Source organism: Puma concolor, chromosome C1 (genome assembly GCF_028749965.1).
Source record: "Puma concolor isolate L17-30 chromosome C1, mPumCon1.1.hap2, whole genome shotgun sequence".
Taxonomy (NCBI): domain Eukaryota; kingdom Metazoa; phylum Chordata; class Mammalia; order Carnivora; family Felidae; genus Puma; species Puma concolor.
This window is the reverse complement of record NC_141674.1, coordinates 35,833,868-35,861,405: the sequence shown is the minus strand read 5'-3', so window position 1 is coordinate 35,861,405 and position 27,538 is coordinate 35,833,868. Positions and strand designations below refer to the sequence as shown.

The 27,538-nt window shown below is 40.0% G+C and overlaps 2 long non-coding RNA genes and 2 pseudogenes across 3 annotated transcripts in view; 2 read left to right on the top strand and 2 right to left on the bottom strand.

Annotated features, from left to right (window-relative positions):
• The window catches only part of LOC147577982 (uncharacterized), a 39,992-nt gene extending 15,969 nt beyond the window's left edge, over positions 1 to 24,023 (top strand). Inside the window, exons 2-3 of one of the 2 annotated variants that reach the window (XR_015254666.1) lie at positions 5,321 to 5,509; positions 23,001 to 24,023. This is a non-coding gene — a long non-coding RNA (uncharacterized LOC147577982). Of the gene's footprint in view, positions 1 to 5,320; positions 5,510 to 19,943; positions 22,138 to 23,000 lie in introns of those variants that run through there. The other variant, XR_015254665.1, reaches the window with a different exon arrangement.
• The window catches only part of LOC147577981 (uncharacterized), a 50,948-nt gene continuing 26,560 nt past the window's right edge, over positions 3,151 to 27,538 (bottom strand). The window contains exons 2-3 of the long non-coding RNA XR_015254667.1: positions 27,288 to 27,333; positions 3,151 to 3,367 (exon numbers count right to left, since the gene is read on the bottom strand). This is a non-coding gene — a long non-coding RNA (uncharacterized LOC147577981). The remainder of the gene's footprint in view (positions 3,368 to 27,287; positions 27,334 to 27,538) is intronic.
• Positions 3,812 to 4,221, bottom strand: LOC112863479 (small ribosomal subunit protein uS8 pseudogene; annotated as a pseudogene).
• Positions 17,782 to 17,907, top strand: LOC112849005 (U4 spliceosomal RNA; annotated as a pseudogene).

Genomic DNA, 27,538 nt, shown 5'->3' with positions numbered 1-27,538 from the left:
AGGTTCAGCAACTTATCAGCTCCATTTTTTAATACAGTAAAACCTTGGTTTGTGAGCATAATTTGTTCTGGAAACATGCTTGTAATCCAAAGCACTGGTATATCAAAGCGAATTTGGGCCATTGGCTCAGTTGTGATCATGTGACGTTCAGCGTCACGTACTACTAAGTGAGAAATCGCTCACTTATCAAGTTAAAATTTATTAGAAATGCTCTGGTCTTGTGGAACACTCACAGAACAAGTTACTTGCAACCCAAGGTTTTACTGTATTTTAAAATAATTTAAGTTGGTGATTTTGTAATTTACGTTCTGAGTATAAAATGTTTTGGGGGCTCCTGGGTGGTTCAGTCATTTAAGCATCCAACTCTTGATTTCAGCTCAGGTCATGATCTCAAGGTCATGGAATCAAACCCCACATTAGGCTCTACAAATTGAGCTCTTGGTCCAAGAGGCTGTTCCATGTGAACCTGATGGGACATGCCTTGGGCCACCCAATGCCCCTCTGCATGCTAGATAACTACTATGATAGGTTTTCAATAAATACTTATTTACTGAATGAATCAGCAAATTCATGAATACTACTTTGTTTCCTTTATTTGCTTTTTAATTTGGCATCAATCAGTAATTATATTAGTCATGTTACTAACAGGTGTCTGAAACTTTGTTTTGACTTTTCTCTGTGTTTTACTTTATAGAATTTTTCATCCATATGGATGAAAAAGTCAACAAAACTATCTGACCCTTGAACAACTGTGTTTAACTGAGTAATTTTAGTCCAAGGAAAGATTAATTATATTTGCTCTTTCACTACATACTACCAAAGATTAGTTGGCATAAGAGTAAAACAGATGAGATAAAATTATTAAGGATCATCAAATAATGGTGGAATTTTGGTCACGAGAAGTTTTTTAAAAAAAATATATATATCTTAAATCTAGATTTTTACCCAATTTTTAAGTCAATATACTTGGCTTATATGTTGTTGCATCCTTTGACCAAATGTTTGCACCTTTTGGGTTTAAAAGGCCAAATATTGAAGGGTCACCCCCCAGTGCAATTGCTTTGTCTTTACCTCGGTCAACAGAACCTGCTGAATCCTTCAGCCTCACAGAGGATGGAGGAAATTTTCACAGGGAATCCTGACCTGGAGAATATAACATCCTTTGTTCCCTGTTGTAGCTGCAGCACAGAAGCAATGCCTGGCACTTAGCAGGCATTCAAAACATATTTGTTGAATAAATGAATGAGTGAATAAATCTGTTTACTCATCATAATCATTCAGATGTTAAAAGATTTTCCAGATGCCTAAATAGGAATAAATGCATAAGTAACATTATCTGGCAAAAATAGGGAAAGTCTGAATTATGCTAGCATCAGTCTGACAAATGGAGTGAACTACTGTGTTATTGTTTGTTTGCTCATGTTTAAATTTTCTTCACAAAAATATAATTTTTGTTTTACAACTGTGTGGTCAATTAGAGGTGTGACTGATTCTGTGGACTGGCTCACTCAACATCTGTTCTAGTCTCATTATAGCGTGTCTTCCTGGAATGCTGAAAACTGAAAAGCTTAGGACGACATTTTCCAGACTCCTTTGTTGCTAGGGTTTTGGATAAGATATGGGTTTCTTCAATCAAATGCATTCACCTGGGACCTGAAAATGAACTGAGTTAAGAGGGGAAAGAAAGGGAAAATTTGAGGCATCTATCTTGCTGATCCTGGTGGTTTAGAGGCAAGCAGTTTGGTTTAGACCTGGAAGCAGAGGTGATAGTTCCTTCATTTGGCAGGTAGCTTCCTGATATGGAAAAGGTGGCATGATTCCAGAGCTTGTGACTACTAGTGGCTACTTTCTGATTCAGCAGGTAGCTTCCTGTTCTTGGCAGGAACAGCAGCTTCCTTCATAGCCCAGTTCTATGGTCTGGCTTAGAAACTGCTCCTGGAAGATCAGCCTAGAGTTTCTTTAGCCCATCTAACAATATTGTAAGCCATTTGATACCTTGCAATAAATCCCTTTCTGCCCCCCAAGGAATAGTTGTTGTTTTTTTTTCCTCTGCCACTGAACTTTACCTGAAGCAAGGGGCTGAGAATTACTGTACAGCTGACAAAATTATTTATTACTATATAGATCATTAGGATACAGATGTACTTTAATATTTATGAAATTTCACATACTTTCTTGTCCGGGAACTCCAGTTTCAAACAAAAATGTGTGCTCCTGAAATAGTCTGTACATTGATTTAAAAAAAAAAATCCTACCAACTTTGAATTTTATTGAAGTACTCTTTTGTGGTTAGTTAATGCTATTAGACTGCGGTTTGCATTCTACTGAATGCATTCTACTGAATGTGACAGAATTCTACTGGATTTAAGCAAAAGCAAAATGAATTTATATAAGGATACAGGTCCTCTCATAGAACCCAAGGTCAAGGATGCCTCTGGGCCTCAGAAATGTCCTGGAGCCAAGGACTGCAGTGCTACAGAGAACCCAGGAAGCCCTCTCACCATCGTTTCTCTGAATATCTGCTTCGTTCCTTCTCACTACTAACTTTCTCTGCATCCCAATCAAGAGGGTTAAAAAAAGGATTCCATCTCCACTTATATACCCTCCCTTTAAGAGGACAAAAGACTGGGATGCCCAGGTGGCTCAGTTGGTTAAGTGTCCTACTCTTGATGTTGGCTCAGGTCATGATATCACATTTTGTGGGTTCAGACCCCACATTGGACTCCGCACTGGCAGTGTGGAGCCTGCTTGGGATTCTGTCTCTCCCTCTCTCTTTGCCCCTCCCCCTCTTGCTCTCTCTGTCTCTCTCTCAAAATAAATAAACTTAAAAAAAATTTAGGGGCACCTGGGTGGCTCAGTCAGTTAAGCGTCCAACTTTGGCTCAGGTCTGATCTCACCGTTCATGAGTTCAAGCCCCACATTGGGCACTGTGCTGATAGCTCAAAGCCTGGAGCCTGCTTTGGATTCTTTGTCTCCCTCTTTCTTTGACCCTTTCCCACTCACACTCTGTGTCTCTCTGTCTCAAAAATAAATAAACATTAAAAAGATTAAAAACAAAAGAGGACAGAAGACTGAAGTAGGGATCTCCTAGATTTAATTCCAGAATCTTGAGGAAAGACTATGAGTAGCCTACTTCAGTCAAGTGCCGAGTTCAATTAAGTTGGACAACTCTAGAGGTTGCCATTCATCCTGTTTTCTATTCAAAATGCACCCATGGAGCATAACATTTTGTAGAATAGGATGTGAATCATGCCACTACCTACTCTGTACCAATCAGCTGGAGTCTGGAGTCAGTCCTGTTGTGGGAACCTGGCGGTGGGTGCTCTGCTCCTGGAATCATGTAGATTGTCGGTAAAGGGAGGTGGATCTGTAGGAAGGGCAAATTGTCATGTATGTGGGAATTACTGGGAGCTTAGGAGACAAGCTCACTGATGTTTATTATAAGAATGATATATTGATCTTAACTATATTAGACCGGCTGTAGGCAAATTACAGCCCATAGGCCTAGTTTTTGTAAATACAGTTTTATTGGAACACAACCACACCCATTTGTTTCATGTTGTCTATGGCTGCTCTTGTTCTACACCAGCAGAGTTCTGCAGTAGCAGCAGAAAATATACATTTCACAAAGCTACAGTATTTACTATTTGGTCCTTTACAGAAAAAGTTTGTTGACTCCTGTGGTAGACTCCTGTTACTCAAAATGAGGCCCCTAAGCCAGGAGTCTCAGTATCACCAGGGAGCTTGTCCGGCCTCCACTTGGAACTATTGAATCAAAATCTGATTTTTTTAAAAAAATCCATTGAGTCATTTATTTGCATGTATGTATTACATCCCTAGGAAAAGAAACCCAGGATTTCCCCTCTTCTCCTTTTTCGTCTTGCCTTTTTATGGTCCATGACACTAGCTGTCAATATAATGAAGCCAAATCAAGGGGATAGGAGCAGGTTATTCTACCATTTTCCTAGATCTTTGAGTTGCATATCAAATATGGGGCTGATTACTCCATACTTGTTTAACCTGCTCATGAGGTTCATAACAACTTTCCCAGCTCTGTGATCACCAATGGTTTCAAATTCATCAATGTAACCATGTTTCAGCATTACAATTAGAAACTGGACAATGACTTCGGAGCATGGCCTGATAAGAACCTAGTGTTTGCCTCTCTTCGGCATTGTTGATATTCTTGACAGCATCAGTCAGGACACTGATATGCACCATTATGACAGCATGGAGAGATGGCACAGACAGAGCCTGCTTTTTAACAAGATCCCCAGGTGATTCAGAGGCACATTAAGGTTTAAGAAGCACTATATTAAACTCCTCAGTGGGCATAATCAATACTATTGAAAGTTGCTTTTCACACAAGCCTCTTTTACCCCGTGGGACATGATGTAATCCCCTAGGCACATTAGACTAGCGTGCCACTATCTCTGGATTTGATGTAGTGAATTTTTTAATGTTTATTTATTTTTGAGAAAGAGAGGCGGTGGTGGGAGAGAGAGCACGGGGGAGAGGGGCAGAGAGAGAGGGAGATACAGAATCCGAAGCAGGCTTCAGGCTCTGAGCTGTCAGCACAGAACCTGATGCGGGCCTTGAACTCAGAAACCATGAGACCATGACCTGAGCTAAGTCAGCCGCTTAACCGACTGAGCCACCTAGGTGCCCCTTGATGTAGTGATTTTTTTTTTTTCTTGGACTGTGTCAGGGCACAGTATCATTACCATCAGCCAGAATCAGCCTGGACAAAGAGATATCTGGCTACAGTTTGGTAGGTGCCTACTCATTCATTCAGTTGTAACTAATATTTATTGAGGGCATACTCTGTGCCAGGTACTGAACTACAAACGGGGGCAAATTGGCACAGTCTCAGCCCTCATAGTGTTATGAAATGTAGTGAAATTATTTTTATTTGAGAGAGAGAGAGAGAGAGAGAGCGAGAGAGCAGGGGAGAAGGACAGAGGGAGAGAATCCTAAGCAATCTAATGTGGGGCTTCATCCCATGATCCAGGGATGATGACCTGAGCCAGAACCAAGAGTCGGATTCTCAACCAGCTGAGCCACCCAGGTGCCCCATAGGTACTTTAATCCTCATGAGAAAACTGAGGCTTGGAGAGACTAACTGACTTGCTCCAAGTCATATGGCTGGTGAGTGGCAGAGCTGAAAATTGCACCTATGTCTATCTGATACAACAGTTTATGCTTTTTTCTATGTAGCATTGCTTAATGTGGTTCTAGGAGATTATAATCTAAATAGGTCTATAGGCAAAGAGCCAGTGTATTACAGATAAGAAACAGTATTCTTATCTCCCACTTCCAGATACAGCCAAGATGATGCTGCAAGATTAGGGCAGGATAGAAACTAGAGGAGCCCAGCTCTTCTCCTGAGACCTTCTCTTCAGAAGTGACAGACCTGCCACCTTTATCTGTGAGAAAAACAGATGACTCTGGTTCAATCACTCCTTCCTGAGACTTGGAGTGAAATTCATCTGAGGTGAATTCACCTAAGGTAGGACAAAAAAAAACCACTGCCCTGGGGAGAATAAGGATCAGGGTTAATGGTGCTTCTTCCATGTGACTCCCGGGATGAATCCTCTTCAATGGGGCCACGTTTCCTTTCTGAATCTTGCCTCCCACCTGTTCTATACATGCCCTCAACTGACCCTGCCCTCTCTCCTTGCCTTGCTCCTAAGTCATTCCATTTTACCCTCTTGAACTTCCATTCTGAGAGCTACAAATATACCTCTCCTATATACCTATATCTGGAGGAGAGAGATGAAGTGGAGAAAAGGAGGTGTGAGAAGGGGGAGACCAGGACACAAGTGCACAATGGAGAGAGAACTACACAGGCGAAATAGTGTACAAAATAGGCATCAGTTTCCCTTAGCCAGCTGCAGTGACACACAAGTAGATATTTTAATCCTATGCCTAAAGCATTACTGTTCAGAAAAAGTAAGGCAGGTAACTGAAAAGTTGCAAAATCTAGCAGCTAGAATCAGAAGTGCTCCAAGAATTGGATCTAAAGGAGACTGAAAGTCAAGCACCCAGGAAAGGAGAGGAGAGGCACAAATGGGAGGAGAGAAGGATAGAGGTGATGTAAGACTAAATAGAAGAAAGTCTGGCAATTAGGAGAGAAAGGAAGTAGTCTGACATTGGAAAGTGCCTGGCATGTAAAATGAGAACCTGGCAAGGGAAGAACAGGTGACGAATCAATTACAACAGATCTTGCCTGCCATTATCTGGGCTTTGGAAGTAAGTTGATGAGGTTTGGATTTAATAAACATTAAAATTCTAAAAACACTTAACTGCTGAGGGAAGCTTTGGAGCAAACAGCATATGAATAGATTTCTAAGGCTAGACTAGACATCCATCTATTATGGATGGTTTGAGACTAACACATCCATCCTGCTACCACAGAGAGAATTTAATGACCCTGCAGGCCTTCCTTCCAAACTTCTGAAAAGCTGGGATGGGTGGAGGGAGGGAGATTAAATGGTGCTAACTTTCATTCTGTGGTTTTTATCACAGATTCTCTGCCATTAATTCAGACACAATTGATGAGCATTTTCTCCAAACAAAGGATTTAACTGTTGGTCTTTTCACGAACATTGCTGTCCAATCCTTATATACCTTTTTATATACTTATTGCCCTACATTTATATACCCCTAAACACAGTAAAGTTCTACTGTGTAAGTTTATTTGGAATTTGCAATAGTTTTTTAAAGATTTTATTTTTAAGTAAATTTTATACCCAATTTGGGGCTCAAATTTGCAACCCTGAGATCAAGAGTTGCATGCTTGACTGACTGAGCCAGCTGGTGCACCTGGATTTTACAATAATTTGAACAGGGGCTGTATATATATATGTGTGTGTGTGTGTGTGTGTGTATGTATGTATGCATGCTGGAATATTACTCAGCCATAAAAAATAATGAGATCTTGCCATTTGGAACATCATGGATGGACCTAGAGGGTATAATCTAAGCGGAATAAGTCAGTCACAGAAAGACAACTACCATATAACTTCACTCATATGTGGAATTTAAGAAATAAAACAAATGAACACTCAAAGGAAAAAAGAGGCAAACAAAAAAAAAACAGACTCTTAAAATACAGAGAACAAACTGGTAGTTGCCAGCAGGGAGGTGGTTGAGGGGATGGATGAAATAGGTAAAGGGGATTAAGAGTACACTGATTGTGATAAGCACTGAGTAATGTATAGAGTTGTTGAATCATATTATACATCTGCAACTAATATAACAGTCTATGTTAATTATACTTAAAGAAAAAACAGGGCTGTCAAAACAGAGCCATTTAGGACAGGATAATTCTTTGTTGTGGGGGTACTGTACTGTGCATTGTAGGATGTTTAGCAGCATTTCTAGCTTATACCCTCTAGATGCCAGTAGCATGCCCCCTGCCCCCAGTTTATAACAGCCAAAAATGTCTTCAGGTATTGCCAAATGTCCCCTGAGAGGTAAAATAACTTCTGGGTGAGAACCACTGCTGTAAAATTATAGTAATTAATGTGTTACAGGTGTAAAGATAGACAAATGATCCATGGAACAGAAGAAAGAGACCAAAAATAGAATCCTGCAAATATGGAATGTGATAAATGTTGAAGATAAAATTGCATGCCAATGGAGGAGGAATAGGTATTTATTAAATGGTGCTGGAGGAATTGATTGAAAAAAATTACAATCGTACTTCATACCATTCATAAAAACTTTTAGAAACAAATATGGGAGAATTTCTTCATCATTTCAAGTTATGAAGGATTTCTTTAAAATATTTTTTATGTTTATTTTTGAGACAGATAGAAACAGAGCATGAGTGGGGGAGGGGCAGAGAGAGAGAGGGAGACACAGACTCGGAAGCAGGCTCCAGGCTCTCAGCTGTCAGCACAGAGCCTGACGCGGGGCTCGAACCCATGAACTGTGAGATCACGACCTGAGCTGAAGTTGGATGCTTAATCAACTGAGCCACCCAGGCACCCCAAGTTATGAAGGATTTCTTAAACAGGACACAAAAAGCACAAACCATGAATGAAAAATTTTATATCTTTTGTGTTGAAAATTACGTACCTCAATGGTTTCATAGACAAAGTGAAAAGCTAAGTGGCAGGTTGGAAGAAACGTCCAAATATATATAATTAAGACATACCAATCAACACCTAAATACTGACTGTGTTAGTTTCCTAGGCCTGTTGTAACAGATTACCACAAACCAAATAACTTGAAAAACAGAAATTTATTTTCTCAGTCCTGGAGTCTAGAAGTCCAAAATCAAGGCATCAGCAAGACTGATTCCTTCTAATGGCTCTAAGGGAGAATCATTCCATGCCTCTCTCCTACCTTCTGGTGATTGCCATCAAACCTTGGCATTTCTTGGCTTGTAGCTGCATCACTCCAGTCTCCGCCTCTGTCTTCACATGGCCTTATTCTCTGTGTCTCTGTGTCTTAACATGGGCTTCTTAGGACACCAGTCATTATATTTGGGGCCCGCCCTACTCTAGTATGATTTAATCTTAACTTACTTACATCCGCAAAGACTGTATTTCTAAGCAAGGTCTCATTTTGAAGTTCTGGTGGGACACTATTCAAACCCCTACCATCTGCCATCTGAACCCCCAAATTCATATCTATTCCACATGCAAAAAACTTTTATTCTATCCTAAATCCCCCAAAATGTTAATTTATTCTAGTATCAACTCTAAATCCCAAATCTCACAATATAGATAATCTAAATCAGGTATAAGTGAGATTCGGGGTATGGACCACCCTGAAACAAAATTCTTCTCCATCTATGGACCTCTAAACCTAGAAAACAAATTGATTCTGAAATACAATGGTGAGGCAAACATATGATAGATACTCCTATTCTGAAAGGGAGAAAATGGAAGGAATAAGAGTAACTAGTCTCAAGCAAGTTCAAAACCTAGCAGGGCAAATTCCATTTGGTTTCAAGGCCTGAGAATCATTTTTTGTGGCTTGATCTGCCCTCTGGGCTGGAGGAAGCCTCTGTAGCCTGTGCCTCTGTGTCTGTGTCTACAGTATTGCCCTTGGAGTCATTCTTCCTTTTACCTGAAGCATAGCACATATTTGTAGTTGAATACAGCTCATTTCCTGCTGGTTAGAATCTTTGAAGTCTGACAACTTTCCTTCATTTAGTTCTGTCTCTGGCCCCTTCAGTCCAAACTGGCAGTGTTTCTGCTGATATACCATTTTCAAAAAACTGTGTTGATCTTCCATATATGTCAAGGGGATTCATGCCATTACATAAGAGGGTTCTCCAAAGATTTTTTTCTGGAGAACCCATTTCTATTCCTGGATCATGCTGAGAAGGTTGATTTAGACCCATAAGTCACAAATTTAATCTCCTCAGCAAAAGTTTGTCCAGCAACACTCTTGGCTCTGTTTCTACAGCATGCTATCTGGATAGGCTGAGAATTCTTCAAATCACCAAGTGCAAGTTCCTTTTTGTTTAATAGTTCCTTCCTCAACTTATCTATTTCCCCTCACATTTTACTATAAGCAATAAGGAGAAATCAGGCCACACCTTTCATACTTTTCTTGGAAATTGTTTGAACTAAATGTTTAAGTTCATTGCTTACAATTTCTACTTTCCACCCAACAGTAAAACACAATTCAGCCAAGTTCTTTGCCATCTTGCAACAAGGATTGCTTTTCTTCCAGTGTCCAGTAACAGGTTCCTCATTGCCTCTGAGACCTCACCAGAAGCACCTTAATCTCCATTATTTCCAAAAAAGTCTCTTCAAGGCTATCTAGGCCTTTTCTATCATGTGCCTAAAAAATTTTCTAGCTTATACCCATGACTCGATTCCAAAGCTACTTCTACAATTTTAGGTATTTGTTACAGAACCACTCCATTTTCTAAACCAGAATCTGTATCAATCTGCATCAGTTAGGATTCTTCAGAAACACAGAACCAATAGGGGAGATATGAGGCAGGCTGGAAACTTAGGCAGGAGTTGATGCTGCAGTCTTGCAGTCTTGAGATAGAATTTCTTTTTCTCTGGGAAGCCTCAGATTTTGTTTTTAAAGACTTTCAACAGATTAGATGACACCCACTCACATTAATGGGGATAATCTACTTAAAGTCAACTGATTATAGATGGCAACCACATCTACAAAGTATCTTCAGAGCAATATCTAGATTAGTGTTTGATTTAAAAGCTGGGTACTATAGCCTAGTCAAGTTGGCATACAAAACTAACCATCATACCAACCACAGAACAATGGACAAATAATAACAAATGGCTAATTCATAAAAGAGGAAACCCACAGAGTCAATAGCATAGTATATTTGTACAACCACTTAGACATTTAGATTTCTATGGGACTGGATCAGAAAACAGGAACTATTCTATGTTGTCCAGATATGAAAAGTTTAATATATGAGTTAGGGGCTTATACAACCATTGGACAAGCAGAATAGTAAAGGTTGAAGAAACCACCATCAAAGATCAGGGGGTGCTACCAAAAATATTGCTTTGAAACACCAATAAATGAGTCATTCTCAAGAGCGCTGAGAGGGTGCCATGATTCTCAAAAACCTGAGAGCCAATTGTCTTAGTCTGCAGTAGTGAGATAGAAGCAGGTGGTGTTCAAGAGCTTCCTGTGAAGCTACTATGGCTTTCATGTCTTCCCACATATCTGGCTGTAAACTGACTTCAGAGAATAATGGCATCTTTTCTTCTACTCTCCATTTCATCTTGGAGAATATATCTTTACATGCGTCAGACTACTAGACCCCTGGAAAATTCATCAATGTAAGAGTCTCCTTAATTTTTATAATGTTTATTTTCTACCGTCTGGCATGCAGGTGTCTTACAAAGGCTTCTAGGGTATTTGCTAAGCAATTTCCTGTTCATTAGGTACAGTCAGCACGATGTTATCAAGGTAGTGAATTAACTATCTATGGAAGTTGGTTAGGAAATATGGAAAGGTGATATGACCAAAGTCTCTATACAGTCTAAGTTATGACAGAGAGTTGGAGAGTCAACACAGACTCGAGACAAGATAATGAAGGTGCATTGTTTCTGCCAAGTAAAAGTGTCCCCTCTTTCTCTCGCTTTCCCTCTCGCTCTCCCTCTCTCTCTCTTCCTCTCAAGAGGAAGAGAGAGAGAGGGAGAGCGAGAGGGAGAGTGAGCAAGGAAGAGAGAGAGAAGGAGAGTGAGAGGGAGAGCGAGCCCCACTCTGGTTATCTTTGCATAAGTGCACACTGCCCCCCCCCCAACACCACAGAGAGAGAGAGAGAAAGAGAGAGAGAGAGAGACGCCTACGTTATCTCTAACAGTTTAAAGTGCTCCACTTGGCCTCCATCACTCTTATCACACGTTGAATTCAGGGAACCCATTTCATTGATAGCATTTCCCACTCTCTTGCAGAGAATGGCAATACAGAGCCTTTCAAGGATGCTATGCCCCCTTTCCAGTGCATTTTTCAGTCTGGTGAAAGGAGTGTATTTTTAAGAGACTGCTGTAACTGATCATTTTGCCATCTTCAAACCAGAAGTCCTATATCTTGCCCTTTTCAAACCACTTAATCTGACTTTCATTCCTATCATTCTAATGCTCTTGCTAAGATTACCAATAATCTTAGAGCACCTAGGTGGCTCAGTGGGTTGAGCGTCTCACTCTTGATTTTGGTTCAGCTCATGATCCCGGGGTCATGGGATTGAGCCCTGGGTCAGGCTCCACACTAAGCGTGGACCCTGCTTAAGATTCTCTCTCTCTCTCTCTCTCTCTCTCTCTCTCTCTCTCTCTGCCCCTCTCCTCTGCTCTTGCTCTCTCTCTCCTCCCCTGCCCCCTCCCCCCCAAAAAAGATTACCAATAATCTTATGTTGCTAAATCCAAGGGACACCTTTAGCAGCATTTTACAATTTCTGTTCTTGGCTTTAATACTGCATTCTCCTTTGGAATTCCCTGTACATCTCTCCCCATACATCCCTGCCTTAAGCCTGGCTCTTCCTCCACCATTCATTGTTTAATGTTAGGGTATTTTAGGACTATTTCCTCAGCTTTTTTTTTTAATGTTTGTATATTTATTTATATTTATTTTTGAGAGAGAGTGAGCAGGCGAGGGGCAGAGAAAGAGGAGAGAGAGCAAGAGAGAGAATCCCAAGCAGGCTTCACACTGTCAGTGCAGAGCCCTATGTGCGGCTCAAACTCACAAACTGTGAGATCGTGACCTTAGCTGAGATCAAGAGTTGGATGCTTAACTGACTGAGCCACCCAGGTGTCCCTTATGTTTACTTATCATAGAGAGAGTGGAGGGAAGGACAGAGAAAGAGGGAGACAAAGGATCTGAAGTGGACTGCGCTGACAGCAGCCAGCCTGATGTGGGGCTCGAACTCATGAACCACAAGATCATGACCTGAGCTGAAGTATGATCTCAACCAGCTGAGCCACCTAGGCGCCCCCTACTTCCTTAGCTTTTTTCTTTTCTTGCCACACAAACCATTCTCTGTAGGTCATCTCATACATCTCAGGTCTCTACTTGGGTTGTTCTCCCTTCCTAGAATACTCTTTATCCCCTTGATATCTGGCTAATTTCTGTTGGTCTTCAGATGTTAGCCTAAATGTATGCCCTGAGTCTAAGACTTCTTGATGCCTTGGACGAGGTTAGGAACACTTTTTGAGCACTCAGAATTTCCCCTTTACAATAATTACATTTCTAATTGCTTTTTCATGTCTCATTTCCCATTAAATTGTAAGCACCTTGAGAGCAGGGGCAGTGTTAATACCTAACATAATGCCTGGCATGTAGGTGGTGCTCAATAATATTTATAGATTATTCATAGTTGAATAAATAGAAGTAAGGGTCAAATTTCATTTCATTTCAAATTGCTGAACAACTGTGGTCCAACCTTATTTGTTGAATAATATATATACTACCCATAATTTATAACACCTTCTTTTTCTTATATTCTTATATACCTAGACTATTTCTAGGCAATTATCTTCAATCTCATTGCTCTATCTACATGTAATTATGCCTACATCATGCTATTTGTTTATTTACTTATTTATTTATTTTTGAGAGAGAGAGTGCATGTGGGGAGGGGACAGAGAGAGAGGGAGAATCCCAAGCAGGCTTTGTGCTGACATGGGGCTTGAATCCACAAACCATGAGATCATGACCTGAGCCCAAATCAAGAATCAGACATTTAACCCATTGAGCCACCCAGGTGCCCCCATGCTATCTTTTAAAATAAACTTTTATTTTAGAATAATTTTAGATTTACGGAAAAGTTACAAAGACAGCTCCTGTAGGGGTGCCGGGGTGGCTCAGTCGGTTAAGCGTCTGACTTCAGCTCAGGTCATGATCTCACAGTCCGTGAGTTTGAGCCCTGCATCAGGCTCTGTGCTGATAGCTCAGAGCCTGGATCCTGCTTCAGATTCTGTGTCTCCCTCTCTCTCTGCCCCTCTCCTGCTCATGTTCTGTCTCTCTCTGTCTCAAAAATAAATTAAAGCATTAAAAATTTTTTAATTGAAAAAAAACCACAAAGACAGCTCCTGTATACACCTCACTCAGTTTCCCCCCATTGTTAACATCTTACTTTAATTACCACCATACATTTGTCAAAACTAAGAAACTAACATTGGTACATTATAATTAGCCAGGTGCAAGACTTTGAGTTTCATCCACTTTTCCCATTAATGTCCTCTTTCTGTTTCAATCCAGGGCATTTAGTTTCTATGACTTCTATTAGTCTCTCTGGTCTGTGGTAGTTTCTTAGTGTTTCCTTGCTTCTAATGACTGATAGTCTTGAGATGTACTGCCTAAGTATATTGTAGAATGTCCCCTAATCTGAGTTTGTCTAATGTTTTCTCATAATTAGACTGGGCTTATGAGCTGTTGAAAAGAATATCACAGGGGCGCCTGGGTGGCGCAGTCGGTTAAGCGTCCGACTTCAGCCAGGTCACGATCTCGCGGTCCGTGAGTTCGAGCCCCGCGTCAGGCTCTGGGCTGATGGCTCAGAGCCTGGAGCCTGTTTCCGATTCTGTGTCTCCCTCTCTCTCTGCCCCTCCCCCGTTCATGCTCTGTCTCTCTCTGTCCCAAAAAAAAAAAAAAAAAAAAAAAAAAAGAATATCACAGAGGTCAAGTGCGCTTGCCTATCCCATCAGGGGTAAATGATACTCATGTGACTTCACTGATGATGTTAATTTTCATCACTTGGTTAAGGTTGTGTTAGCAAGTTTCTCCATTATAAAATCACTGTTTTTCCCCCTTCTCTGCCCTGTCCTCTCATAGAGTTAGTAAGTATAGCTGACCCTTGGAGGGGAGAGAGCAGAAATTAAGCTAGGCACCCTAGAGGTGGAATCTCTACATATGTTATTTGGAATTCTTCTGAGAGATTTACCACTATTTTAATTAATTATAGTTTTTAAAACACTTAAAGTTTCTGGGAAGGGGAAATCTTCACTCATTTTTTATTTTATATTCTTCCAGAAGGTATTAAAATTATCTTTAAATCATGTTACAGTTAAAAATTAATTTGATGATGATTAGAATTATACTTAAAAATACATTAACTGGGAGGGCGCCTAGGTGGCTCAGTCAGTTGAGTGTCAGACTCTTGATTTCAGCTCAGGTCATGATCCTAGGGTCATGGGATCAAAGCCCACATCAGACTCCCTGCTGAGCATGGAGCCTGCTTAAGGTTCTCTCTCTACCTCTTTCCACTCTCCTGCTCTTGCTCTCCCTCTCTCTCAAATTAAAAAAAAAAGAAAGAACTGGGGAAGGACCAACATCCAGGAATATGGTACCTATCTCTATTTAGTCAAATATTCCTTTATAGTTATTATTATATTCTGATAATAAGTTCTGGAAGCACATAAACAGATATGCAGGGATCTGTTTTGTAGTCAGACACTGCAGTCCTGTGGCTTGAGAGTCAGTCTGAAGATTGAAATAATGTCCTGGCTGTCCCAGGGAAGAAACTTATCAGAGATATAAACTTGAGGTTGTAATTGAATTTTGCTACATGAAAGTAAATTATATAGAAAACAAGATTACAAAACCCCGAATGCAGTTTGGGGAAAAGGCTGATAAAAACCGTACATTCTTTGGGGCACCTGGGTGACTCAGTCTGTTAAGCATCCAGCTCTTGATTTCAGCTCAGGTCATGATCTCATGGTTCGTGGGTCTGAGCCCCACATCAGCAAAGAGCCTGCTTGGGATTCTCCCTCTTTCTCTGCCCCCAGCCCCACCTGGCACACACATGTGCGTGCTTTCTCTCTCAAAATAAATAAATGAACCTTAAAAAAAAATCATACATTCCTTGAGCTCAGGGACCAGGTTTAATTAATCTTTGTATTCCCTACAATTCTAGGACACACTGGCACACACAAGCACTTGTTGAACATCTGTTGAATAAGCGAATAAATCAGTGAATAAATATTCACTTAAAGTCTTGGCCTTAAACTCTTGGCCATACCAAAGATGTGGTTTTTTCTTTTCTTCGGCCTTAGCAGATATTGTTTTCTATTTAAAAATTTTTAACAATATTTAAAATGTTTTTATTATTTTTGAGAGAGAGAGAGAGAGAGGGAGAGAGAGAGAGAGAGAGAGAGAGCATGCGTGGTGGAAGGGCAGAGAGAGAGGGAGACACAGAATCCGAGTTGTCAGTACAGAGCCCGATGTGGGACTCGAACTCACAGACTGTAAGATCATGACCTGAGCCAAAGTTGGATGCTGAACCAACTGAGCCACCCAGGCACCCCTAATTTCTTAAAATTCCAGTAGAGTTAACATATAGTTTTATATTAGTTTCAGGTGTACAATATAGTGATTCAACATTTGTATACATTACTCAGTGCTCATCAAGATAAGTGTACTCTTAATCCCTTCCACCTATTTTACCCATTCCTTCCCTCCCCCCCCCCCCCCCCACCACCTCTGGTAACCATCAGTTTGTTCTCTATAGTTAAGAGTCTGTTTTCTAGGGGTGCCTGGCTGGCTTAGTCAGTGGAGCATGTGACTCTTGATCTCAGGGTCATGAGTTAGGGTCCCATGTTGGGTGTAGAGGTTACTTAAAAAACAAAGTTCTGTTTTCTGGTTTGTCTCTTTTTTTCCTTTGTTTTGTTTCTTAAATTCCACATATGAGTGAAATCATATGGCATTTGTCTTTCTCTGACTAACTTATTTTGCTAAGCATTATACTTTCTATATCCATCCATGTTGTAAAGGACAAAATTTCATTCTTTTTTTATGGTTGGGTAATGTTCCATTGTATGTATATACCATAATCTTCTTTATTCATTCATCTATTGATGGACATTTTGGGCTGCTTCCATAATTTGACTATTGTAAATAATGCTGCAGTAAACATAGAGGTGCTTATCTTTTCAAATTAGTGTTTTTGTATTCTTTGGGTAAATACCCGGTAGTGTAATTACTGGATCATATAGTAATTTTATTAAAATTTTAAAAAATATTTATTCATTTTTGAGAGACAGAGAGAGACAAAGCATGAGCAGGGGAAGGGCACAGAAAGAAAGGGAGACACATGATCCGAAGAAGGCTCTAGGCTCTGAGCTGTCAAGCACAGAGCCCGATTCAGGGCTCAAACTCATGAACCTCAAGATCATGACCTGAGCCGAAGTTGGAGGCTTAACCGACTGAGCCACCCAAGTGCCCCAGTAATTCTATTTTTAATTTTTTGAGGAACCTCCATATTGTTTCCATAGTGGCTGCACCAGTTTGATTCTACCAACAGTGCAAGAGAGTTCCTTTTTCTTCACGTCCTCACCAACACTTGTTTCTTATGTTTTTTGTTTTTTTTTAATTAAAGAAAAAGTTTATTTGTTTATTTTGAGAGTGAGAGCACGAGTAGGGAAGGGGCAGAGAGAGAAAGAGAGAGAGGAAGAGAGAGAATCCCAAGCAGACTCCATGCCATTAGCACAGAGACCGACGCGGGGCTTGATTTCATGAACTGGGAGATCATGACCTGAGCCAAAACCAAGAGTCTGTCACTCAACCAACTGAACCACACAGGTGCCCCTTTAATTTTTTTTTTTTTTTTTTAGGTAAACTCTATCCCAAAAGTGTAGCTCAAACTCATGACCCCGCAATCAAGAGTCACATGCTCTACTTACTGAGCCATCCAGGCACCCCTGTTTTTTGTGTTTTTGATTTTTGCCATTCAGATAGGTGGGAGATGATATCTCATGGTGATTTTGATTTACATTTCCCTGATGATAAGTGACATTGAATACCTTTTCATGTGTCTGTTGGCCATCTGTATGTCTTCTGTAGAGAAATGTCTGTTCATGTTTTCTGCCCATTTTAATTGGATTATTGTTATTATTTTTTGGTGTTGGGTTGTATACCAAAGATACGGCTTTTTTAAATTATTTTTTTAATGTTTATTTATTTTTGACAGAGAGACAGAGCATGAGTGGGAGAGGGGCAGAGAGAGAGGGAGACACAGAATCTGAAACAGGCTCTAGGCTCCAAGCTGTCAGCACAGAGCCTGATGCTGGGCTTGAACTCACGGACAGCGAGATCATGACCTGAGCCAAAGTTGGATGCTCAACTGACTGAACCACCCAGGTGCCCCCCAAAGATATATTTTGATCATTGTTATGATACACCAGCTTCCACAAATGTTTAATTTTACATGCTTATATTATTTGAATGACTTGTCACTAGCTTTTTCATTAGTATCAACAATATTTACATTCAAGTTTAAACGACAGAGTCACTAAAAATGGCATAAATCTAACAGCATTGAAAGTATGTTTATTCTCAAGCTTTGTGCAGTGGCAGTGTCGTAGCCAATGGAGTTTATCTGAGGCGCGGTTATTGTTAATTGAAAGTATGCTTACTATCAGCCCAACATATTGAAATATAATTCTATGAAAGATTACATTTAAAGAGCAGAATATAAAATCATATCCAGGCCATGATTACAATGATAAATCAAGCTTGCACATGGTAATAGGCATATATTATTTATGCTGCTTAGCATCCTTTCTCTGTTTTTTCCTAAGAGCACATTTTTTTTTTAAGATTCATTTATTTTCGAGAGAGAGAGTGCAAATGGGGAAGGGGCAGAGAGAGAGGGGGCAGAAGACCTGAAGCGGGTTCCGCACTGACAGCAGTGAGCTCAATGTTCACAGGGCTCAAATTCACAAGCTGCAAGATCAAGACGTGAGCTGAAGTCAGACGTTCAACCGCTCAACCTACTGAGCCACCCAGGTGCCCCACATGTGTTTGTTTTTAAGGAAACCACTTCTCACCAGTTCTCAGCTATGTAGGTGGATCCTGATAATTCAGGTCAATCTGAACTTTATCTCCCTCTCCATAGAAGTTGGTTCATGGATGGGTGGGTAACCCAATCAGAGCCTGTTTGCTAGGGCTTGATGAAGTGTGAGGATGTGGGATCTAGAACTTCTACAGCTGTTGCTACCATACTGGGAGGGCCTGGAACTCCCTAAGGTTACCACATGGTGCCTGAGGATAAAGCAACACAGTGGTAGGCAGAATAGAGTAAATGAAAGAAACTTGGTACTTGGTGATTTAGTTTGAGCTGCTAGGTCAAGCCTCAAGCTCATCTTGAGCAATTCCTTTATTGTTTAGTCATTTGCAAGTGAAACGTCTAATAGATACACAGTCAAGGACAGGAAACAAGGGGGAATAAAAAGTATTGATTTGTTGCAGTCACGGGATTCAGAGTAATTTTTTTTATTTCTACCAATATTGTTTATATGACTCATAACTGACAAGGGTTCTGGATGTTGGAAAAAACTCTCAAAAGACAAAAGGTCTCAATAGGCATAGTATTGTAAATATATATTTACAACATAGCATTCATTGTAAATGTTATGACAGTTCTCTTAATTCTCTTCTGTATTAAGCATGAACAAGCAGGCTGCTCAGTGTTAGACCACATGCTTTCAGAATGGAAGCAGGTCCGTCTACAGAATACAACTTGTGTTATTCCATCTCAACACATCTGAAGAAGGTGGTTTTCCCAACCTCAAATGCATATTGTTCTTTCCCACCCACCAACCCCATCAGTCATATCTTATATCTTTAGGATCTAGGTCAAAACTTACATCTTCATACCTCAGCTGGATATGCTCCCTTCTTCATCAAATTTTCACAGAACTTGTTTCACATTATCTTGTTGTATATGTGGCATTTACTATGCTATGCTGCCTAATACTTTTAATATATCACATTTAAATATCTTCAGTTAGATAGTAACTTGCCCTGAAGGGCAAGACAAATAAGCACATGGTAACTGGAGTTAGACATACCTGGGGTCACGTTCAATTTCTGTTATTTAAGAGCTGTATGAACTTTGCCAAGTTACATCACCATCTCTGAACCCTATTTTCCTCATCTTTAAATAGGATAAATTATACCTTCCATACAGAATTACTATTGTGATTAAATAAAATGGTGTAAATAAAGCACTTAAGGGGTGCCTGGGTGGCTCAGTCAGTTGAGCATCTGACTTCGGCTCAGGTCATGATCTCACGGTTCGTGGGTTCAAGCCCCGCGTCGGGCTCTGTGCCAACAGCTTGGAGCCTGGAGCCTGCTTCAGATTCTGTGTCTCCCTCTCTCTCTGCCCTTCCGCTGCTCACACTCTGTCTCTCTTTCTCTCTTAAAAATAAATAAACATTAAAAAAAAAAACAACAAAGCACTTAATGTCAGGCAAAAAAAAAAAAAAAAAGAAAGAAAAGAATGGAAGCAAGGCCATTTCACAAGTGCATATGGTAAATATACAACTATCTGGTGGTCTGTTATGTGGCACTTTTCAAATCTTAATAGAATAAATGAAGATTATAAAAATTAAATCTGGGTTGATTGAGTTCACCTAGTGTCAGTATTCTAGAAGAACAGAATGAGACTGCACAATAGACATTTCATAAGTAACCATACATCTTCATTTTTCTCTTAGATCCCTGCATTACTGCCACCTCTGCTGAACACAAGCCCTACCTCTCAGCAGTCAAGGGCTGAGCCTCATTCTGTGGCATCCGCCTTTATAAAGTGTGGTGAAAGGTAGTCCCTTACCTCCTTCAATGTCAAAGAGCTGAATTTCAAAGATACTTTTGGTTTCTGATTACTCAAAAGAAGAGGAGGAATACAAGACAGAAGAAAGACTCTAGGGACAGAGAGAGAGTGTGTCAAGAGCCTCTTTAAGTAGAAATGCGTAAAGTGAAGGGGACTAAGAAATGACAAAAATACTTTAAGTCTTCACAAAGACTAAACAGTTTATAAAGACAATACTAACATCTTTAAAATGTTATTGGATGGGGCACCTGGGTGGCTCAGTCAGTTGAGCCAACGACTTCGGCTCAGGTCATGATCTCACGGTTCATGAGTTCGAGCCCCGTGTCGGTCTCTGTGCCAACAGCTCACAGCCTGGAGCCTGCTTCAGATTCTGTGTCTCCCTCTCTCTCTGACCCTCCCCCGTTCATGCTCTATCTGTCTCTGTTTCAAAAATAAATAAACATTAAAAAAAATAAAAAAATAAAATGTTATTGGAGTATGTTAACTAACTGGAATTTAAATAAAAACTTTAAAAAATGTTATTGGATTTTGTTAATACTGTCCCCAAAATACAGTATGAATACATTCAACTAACAGAAGTAACTGTATGAATAAAGACAAGACAAGACCTTGTAATTTTAATTCCTCACTTTGTATGTGGACATTAGCCAAGGTGCCTTTTGGGTGTGCTGAGGAGCAGAGCCTCTCTACCCCCTCTAAGAGCTATGTGTCCACCTCATTTATGGCCATATCATACTGGGCACTTTGAGGTTATGTCTTTGATCCAATCAGTTTGATTCCAGCACCAAAGCCTTTATCACTTCTCAGTGAGTCAATATCTCTATTAATATTTATGTTTAAAACAATTGAATATTTAGGCTCTGTAAAAAACCGGAGCAAAAACCTGCACTCTACTTGAACTAAAACCTAACTAATATATGGTTTTAGTGGGTCATAGAAATTGGAGGGATCTGAAAATGTTAGGTTTCTCTTGGTCTGTTTACAGAAGCTTCGTGTTTTTAACAACACAAATTATATCATTTAGCTTATGCCTCTCCTTTGTCCCTCCAGCACCCAGATTTCCCCTCTCAAAATAACATAACAGCACTTTGGTTTTATTCAGGTATTTGAAAAGCATTTTTTGAGTGCTCATTTTATTCAATCCTTGACTTTTAAGTATTGAGTCTGCTGAGGGGTATGGATACCTAAACAGACAATTTCCATACAGAGTGACAGAGATAAGAACACTATGCTGTCTTAGCCCAGGAGAGGGAAAGGTTCCCAGGACACAGGACAGGATAGGATAAATGGGAATTACTCAAGTAAGGAAAGGGAGAAGGGCCTTTTGAGTCAGAGGAAGCACCTGTACAGACTTGAGAATTAAGTTTACAGAACTAGGTACCTGTTGCTAATTTAGCAAGGCCAAATCGTAGCTGGGGAGTGGAGACAGGGTGGGTTAAGGAGTAGTGGGAAAAAAATATCACTTCACTCATTGTTTTTTAAACTGTACAATACTCATTAATGACCTATTAAAACAATTTATTTTCTGAAAAAGGATAGAATAGAATAGAAAATATCAGAATGCAGTAAAGGATAAGTATTGGTATGTCTGTTGTTTTATAGTTGTGTGTAGAGCGTATAGTGTGTGCATGCGGTAGGTCACAAAGTAAAATGTATTTCTTAGTATTTCTTTTTGTCTCACATGGTCAAAAAAATTGAAAGTCACTGTTCACAGCATAGAAAATTTTATTTATAGTTTACAAGGTGCTTTTAGGTATCCTATTCTTATTACATGGCCCTGCCTCCATTTTTTATTTGTCATTTACTCATTCCTCAAATATTTATCAATACATATTTTACTTTCGGTGCTAGGAAACTCCCTGAGAGAAGCTCAATCTATGGGAGATGAACAAGTAAAGAGATAATAATAACAGCTACTGTTGATCACAATCCTCAGGGTGTATATTGTGAACCACCTGTTTTGGAATCCCCAGGAAAAAGTGCTTATTAAAACACAGGTGATGGGCTCTGCACCAGACCTACTGCATCAGAATTTCTGTGTGGGGCCCAGGGATCTGCAATTTTAATTAGAGGTCCTCAAAAACATCTTACACACATTCAGTTTGGAAAAGATTCGTTTCTTTTGTTTTTTAAAGTTTATTTATTTATTTTGAGAGAGAGAGAGTGTGTGTGGGGGGGGGTCAGGGGGAGAGAGAGAGAGAGGGAGAGAAGAAAAGAGAGAGAGAGAGAGAGAGAGAGAGAGGAAGAATCTGAAGCAGGCTCCATACCAGTAGCGCAGAGACCGATGCAGGCCTCGAACTCACGAACTGTGAGATCATGACCTGAGCCAAAATCAAGAGTCGGATGCTACCGACAGCCACCCAGGCACCCTAAAAGATTCATTTCTGGAGTGTATGCTGGAAGCCAACATTGTTCTCAATACACTGTGCTCAGTCACTTGGGTCCTTTTTTCAGTTCCTTCAAGAATCCAACACCCTTGCCACTTAGGGCCTTTCCACATACTATTGTTTCCTAGTCTGGTATACTCTCACTGTTCCCTGGCCAATTTTAATCTACACAAATGTTATTTCTTTAGGAAGTGTTCCCCAAAACCAGAGGCTTCAAAAGGGGCTTTTGTGATATGCCCCCTTGTGGTAGACACTAAAATGGCTGCTCCCCATTCAAAGAAAGGATTGTTAGGGGTAAGGTCTACTGCCAGCTGCCAGCCTTTAACTCCTTTAGTTCCACCTCAGCTTTTGTGAGGAGGTTATGCTCTTCTCCCATGGCTTCAGCCAGTAACTAAGATTGTGGTTTAAGAACCTGGCCATTTCTGCCTAATGTGGGAGTCCTGTAATGTGCAGTCATTCCTCCACAGCTCTCTGGCAAATACTTTGACAGACCTGTATTGCTGTCTTCATGGCTCCTCTTGCCCAATCCTCCTTGCTCCCTTTTCCTTTCATAGGTCTTACTCCCAATAAACCTTTTGCCTTCCTGACTCCATCTCAGCATTCCTTCCCAGAAGATTCAACTGCCACACTTGTCTTGGTATGGCTGGAAGAAAGAGACTGAAGGAGAGAGGCCTAAAACCAGGCTGTAGAGGTAAGCAAAGCCAGAACACACAGGACTTGTTAGACCATGCTAAGTATTTTTTACTTTGCCATTAGGGCAGTTGGAAGTCACTGCATGTTTTTAAACAGACTGGGGAGGAGTGGGGAAAATGATCAAATGTAAATTTGAAAAATTTGAAAAATGATCTAAATGTAAATTTAGAAAGACCACTCCAGCTGTTATATGTTAAAAAGGCTGGAGACTTGGGAGACTGAGGACAAGAACATCAATATGCATGCTATAACTGGAGTCTAAAAAGAGAAAATAGTGGCTTGGACTAGGATGAACCAGAGACAGTGAAGGTTTGAAAGATATTTAAAAAGTAGAATCTCCAAAATTTGGTGATTTATTGGACGTGGGTGGTGTGGGAAATGTAAAAGTCAAGGATGCCCAGATCTCTGGCTTGAGCTACTGTGTGGAAAGTGGTGCCAGATGCTGATACAGGGAGTCCTGTGGGAAACAAATGTGAGAGTTCAACTTTGGACATGCAGAGTTGGAGATGCCCCTAGGATATCCAAGAGCACTATAAAGAGTTGGATATATTGTTCTGGAGTGTGAACAGAAATTTAGGCTGGAGAAGTACATTTGGGAGTCCTTAGCATACAGATGGAAGCAAATGAGATCATCCAGGAGAGGTACAATGTTTTGAGAGAGATGTAAGAGACTGACCTAGGAAACTCAGACATATAAGGTTCTGGAAAGGGACAAGAGGTTAACAAATGAGACTTAGGCCAGGGAATATGGAGTCACAGAAACTTTGAGAGGGTTTTTGATAAGGAGGAGATATAAATATTACCTAGTGTCTAAGCAAGGTAAGGACTGAAACTATTCTTTTGCCTTAGTGACATGGAGGCCATTGGTGAACTTAATAAGAGACATTTCAAATGAAGTGGCAGAGGTGGAAACCAGACTGGAATGACCAAAGAGTGATGGAAATGGAAGAAGTTGACACAATTAGTGTCACAACTCTTTCAAGAAATTTGGTTCTGAAGAAGGAGGGCAACAGGCAGTAGTTAGTGAAAATGTGGAATCAAGGTTTTATGTTTTTTGTTTTTAGGATAGAAGAGGCCTGAAAGTGGTTAGAAGTTGATGGGAAAGGAGCCAGCAGAGATGATAAGAGAAGAAAGTGATAATCAAAGGCACAAGATTTCTGAGAAAGTGGGATGGTGGCGGTGGGGGTGGGGACAGGACTGTAAGGCTCAGACAGAGAGACTGACGTTGGAAAGAAGAAATGCCACCTCTTTCTTTGGAACAGAAGGGAGGAGAAAAGTGTGGATGTGAATACTAGTAGACCTGTAGGTTTAGTGGTGGGAGGAACTGTTTGTGACTAGGAGATAGGGAAGGTGGAAGGTTGGAGGAGAGTGGAGGAGGAGGTTTAAAATAGTCTTAGGTAGTAGGAAAATGAGCTTTTTGACCACAGGGGTCTTACCAGGAAATGTGGTGGACCCAGCTAATTTTTAAAACTTTTTATTGTAAAAAATTTCAAGCATATACAAAGTAAGCAGAATAATATAATGAACTCGATGTATCTATCATCTGGCTTTAATAATTTTAATATTGTTATTCCTATTTTATCTATGCTTTCACCCACTTACCTCTCTTTGTTACTATTGTTTTTGTGGTTATTTTTTAAGGTAAGATTTACATATATTGAAATGCAAAAAAGCTAATTATGTAATTTTGACAAATGGATACACCTATATAACCCACACCCCTCTACCATGATATAAAATGTTTCAGTCCCAGAAAGCTCCATCCTGTCTTTCTCCATCAGCCCTTCTTTCTGCCTCTCAGAGGGAACCACTGTTCTGATTATTTTCATTTTATTTTATTTTATTTTTTTTTTATTTTTTTTTCAATGTTTATTTATTTTTGGGACAGAGAGAGACAGAGCATGAACGGGGGAGGGGCAGAGAGAGAGGGAGACACAGAATCGGAAACAGGCTCCAGGCTCTGAGCCATCAGCCCAGAGCCTGATGCGAGCCTGACGCGAGCCTGACGCGGGGCTCGAACTCACGGACCGCGAGATCGTGACCTGGCTGAAGTCGGACGCTTAACCGACTGCGCCACCCAGGCGCCCCTGATTATTTTCATTTTAGATTAGTTTTACCTATTCTAGAACTTCTTCTAAATGGAATCATACAGTATGTATTCTTTTGTTTATAGCTTTTTTTTGCTTAGCATTATGTTCATGAAATTTATCCATGTTGGTGTATGTATCAGGACTTTGTTTCTTCATTTCCTGAGTAATTATTTAATCATAGAAATATGCCACAATGTGTTTATCCATTCAGTTGCCGAAGGATGTTTGGGTTGTTTATTGTTTTGTGCTATTATAAATAAAGCTACTCTGAACATTCTTGTACACGTCTTTTTGTGAATATGTATTTTTAGTTCTTTTGGCTTAAATACTTAGGAATGAAATTTCTAAATAAAGTATAGGCTTGTGTTTGACTTTGTAAAAAATTGCCTAACCTTTTCTCAAAGAGTTCCATTTTAAATTCCCACCAACAATGTCTCAGAGTTCTGTTTGCTTCACATCCTTTTCAATATTTGGTGATACTAGTTTTAAAATTTTTTAGCCATCGTAGTGGGTGTTAGTGGTATTTCATGGTGATTTACATTTACATTTTCTTTCTTTAAAATTTTTTTTAAATGCTTATTTATTTTTGAGAGAGAGACAGAGCGTGAGTGGGAGAGGGGCAGAGAGAGGAGGAGACACAGAATCCAAAGCAGGCTCAAGGCTCTGAGCTGTCAGCACAAAGCCCAATGTGGGGCCTGGACTTAACAAACTGCAAGATCATGACTGAGCTTAAGTCGGAGGCTTAACCGACTGAGCCACCCAGGCGCCCCTATGTTTTATGAATATATTCTTCCATTGTGTGGCTTGCCTATTATCTTCTTAATGATATTTTTGATGAATAGAAGTTTTATATTTTGGTGAAGTCTAATTCATCACTGTTTTCTTTTCTGATTATTGCTTTGTGTGTCATGTCTAAAAAAATTTGCCTGCTCCCATGTCTCCTTTTTTTCCCCTAAAAGTTTTAGTGTTAGGTTTTACATTTAGGTCTCCCATGAATTAATTTTTGTGCATGGTATGAGGTAAGGGTTGAGGTTCATTTTCCTTGTATGATAATCATCTGTTTGAGCACTATTTATTGAAGGCATTTCCTTTCCTAATGGATTGCTTTGGTGCCTTTGACTCACCATATACATATGAGTCTATTTATGGGTTTGCTATTCAGTTACATTGATCTATATGTCTATCCATATATATCTGTATCCTATATGCCAGCATCACACTATGTTAATACTGTAGTCTTTTAGTAGATATTGGAGTCAGGTAGTATAAATCCTCTAGCTTGTTTCTTTTTTCAGGATCATTTGGTTCCTTCCAGATCCTTTGCATTTCCACATACATTCATGAAAGTGCTTGTCAATTTCAGACAAACAAACAAACAAACAAACAACACCCTTCTGTAAATTGATTGAATCTATAGACCAATTGGGGGAGAATTGGCATCTTAACAATAATGAATTTTCTGATCCATTAATATGATATATCTCTCCATTTATTTAGGTCTTTAATTTTTCTTGGTTTTGTTGCTTTCAGTGTATACGTTTTTCACATACTTTGTTAAATTAATACCTAAAAATTTGATGTTTTTTAAGGTTATTTATTTATTTATTTTTGAGGGAGAGAGAAAGAGAATGAGCAGGGGAGGGGCAGAAAGAGAGGGAGAGAGAATCTCAAGCAAGGCTTAGTCTCACGACCATGAGATCATAACCTGAGCTGAAATCAAGAGTTGGATGCTCAACCAACTGAGCCACCCACGTGCCCCATGATGTTTTTTGATGCTATTGAAAATTAAATTATTTTCTAATTATTTCTATGCCATGCATGGAGTTGATCAGATATTCTGAGTAACTATGAAATTCATAGGATGGGGCTGTTCTAGGGTCCCATGGCTGAGTCCCAGTTTCAGAAGGTGGCCTAGAGATTAGATATTCACTAGTCATCAAGGTATTCTTTCATGGGATTGCATGAAATTGGATCACCAGAATGGTGCTGACATGCTGGTTTTGGTTAAATAAATTTTTTATACAGAGAGGGGCTTTATACAAAAAAATTTTTCCATACCTTGAACTCTCTAGGGGCAGCCGTGACTGGGATTGTGGTTGTCCTCCTGAGAAGAGGAGAGAAACCGCATGTCAGGGGGGTTCTTTTGTCTCCTATGTGATATCATTCATGCTGGTAAGAACCATTACTCTGTATCTTTGAGACCCAAGAGAAGGGTAATTACTACATTTTGTTCCCCACCACTATTTCCAGTGAAGCCTCTGAAGTCGGTCATCATAAAATAATTTATCCTAATGTTACACTGCATCCTT